Below are 2,548 nucleotides of genomic sequence, written 5' to 3' on the forward strand. Positions count from 1 at the left end.
TATAATTGCACCAAATGTAGTACCATTTAGTACTTGTCGTACGCATAAGTACGCATTTTCAAAACTGCTTCCATTCTACTCTCTAACAGCAGCCTTAATTCAAATTTCAGGATTCCAGCTCTAACCGTTCGCCCAAATCGTAATTGTACCAAATTTAGTACCATTTAGTACTTTTCGTACCCATATGTACGAATTTTCAAAACTACTTCCATGCTACCCTCCAACTGTAGCCTTAATTCGAAAAATTTCAGGATTCCAGCTCTATCCGTTCAACCTATATCCAAATTGTACCAAATTTGGTACCATTTAGTACTTTTCGTACCCATAAGTACGATTTTTCAAAACTACTTCCATATAACTCACCACAGTAGCCTTCGTTCAAAATTTCAGGATTTCAACTCTATCTGTTCGCCCAAATCATAAGTGTACCAAATTTAGTACCATTTAGTACTTTTCCTACCCACAAGTACGAATTTTCAAAACTACGTCCATTATACTCTCCAACAGTAGCCTTAATTCAAAATTTCAGGATTCCAGTTCCATCCGTTCGCCCAAATCGTAATTGTACCAAATTTAGTACAATTTAGTACTTTTCGTACCCATAAGTACGAATTTTCAAAACTACTTCTATGCTACCCTCCAACTGTAGCCTTAATTCAAAAATGTCAGGATTCCAGGTCTATCCGTTCAACCTATATCCAAATTGTACCAAATTTAGTACCATTTAGTACTTTTCGTGCCCATAAGTACGAATTTTCAAAACTACGTCCATTTTACTCTCCAACAGTAGCCTTAGTTCAAAATTTCAGGATTCCAACTCTATCCGTTCACCCAAATCATAAGTGTACCAAATTTAGTACCATTTAGTACTTTTTGTACCCATATATACGAATTTTCAAAACTACGTCCATTCTACTCTCCAACAGTAGCCTTAATTCAAAAATGCAGGATTCCAGCTCTATCCGTTCGCACAAATCATTATTGTACCAAATTTAGTACCATTTAGTACTTTTCGTACACATGTGTACACTTTTCCTAAACCACCTCCTTATGTCACTTGTACCTTTTAACCTTGATTCTCACACCAAATTTCAACCTATAACCTTTATCCGTTCACAAAGTACGAATTGGCACCAAATTTAGTACACTTTAGTACTTTTCGTACACTTATAGTTCGAATTTCTAAAAACCCTTTAGTGCATCTTTCCTACACTCCATCAGTAGCCTTCATTCCAAATTTCAAAGTTCTAGCTCTACCGGTTCGCCAAATACAAACGGTACCATATTTAGTACCTTTTAGTACTTTTCGTACCCTTCCGGTTCGAATTTCCAAAAACCCAGCCTTATCTGACCCCTTCGGACCAAGAGTGATCCACACCCAAAATTTCAGGATTCTAGCTTCAGCCGTTTCGTCTGGGCGTTGATGAATCAATCAGTCAATCAGTCAGTGAATCAGTCACTCTACTCTTTTATTAATATAGATTATAAATAAAAAACAAGTAAGAACGGCGTTAAGTTCGGGATAAAGGAAGACGTGGACATATACTAATAATTCTTTTTAGGAATACTTTATAACCCCCTGGAAGACAAAATAACAAAAATCAGTCATTTCGGTGGGATATTGACGTCACAACCTTTAGAATTACGAAAATCTGGAGGTATCGTTCTATGGGGGCTATATAAAGGCAAGGACCTATACCGACGTACTTCATATAGAAAGTTTTATACCCCAAATGAATACTAAACACCAAATTTCAGGCAATTCGGTGGAATATTGAGGCAACAACTTTCAAAGTACCGAAATCCGAGAAGTACCGTTCTATGGGGCCATATATAGGCATATAAAGGAGTGGACCTATACCCACAAATTTCATATGGAAATTTTATACCCCAAAGAATGACTAAACACCAAATTTCAGCCAATTTGGAGGAATATTGAGGCCACAACTTTCAAAATACCGAAAATCGGGAGGTACCGTTCTATGGGGGCTACATGAAAGCATGGACCTATACCGACAAAATTCAGGGGGAAAGTTTTGTACCCCCAGCGAAGACTAAATACCAAATTTAAGCCATTTCGGAGGAATATTGACGCCACAGCCTTCAAAATACCGAAAATCGGGAGGTACCGTTTTATGGGGGCTATATGAAGGCGTTGACCTATACCGACACAACTCAGGGGGAAAGTTGTGTACGCCCAACGAACAATAAGTACCAAATTTCAGTGATTTCGGTGTGATAATGAAGATAAACCCTTTAAAATACCGACAATTGGGTGGTACCGTTATATGGGGGGCTATATCAAAACGTGGACCGATATAACCCATTTGCCATACCAAACATCCTAGGAGTAATAGAAACTTCTATACCAAATTACAAAGCTCTATCTTGAAAATTGCGAGCTGCATCTTGATTTCAACAGACGGACGGACGGACGGACAGTGTTATATCCACTTAGAATTTTACCCTGATCAACAATATATATACTTTATAGGGTCTCCGATCAATATTTCGATATGTAACAAAAGGAATGACAAATTTAATTATA

This window comes from Musca autumnalis, unplaced genomic scaffold (genome assembly GCF_047663935.1).
Source record: "Musca autumnalis isolate F117 unplaced genomic scaffold, ASM4766393v1 scaffold_177, whole genome shotgun sequence".
Classification (NCBI taxonomy): Eukaryota; Metazoa; Arthropoda; class Insecta; order Diptera; family Muscidae; genus Musca; species Musca autumnalis.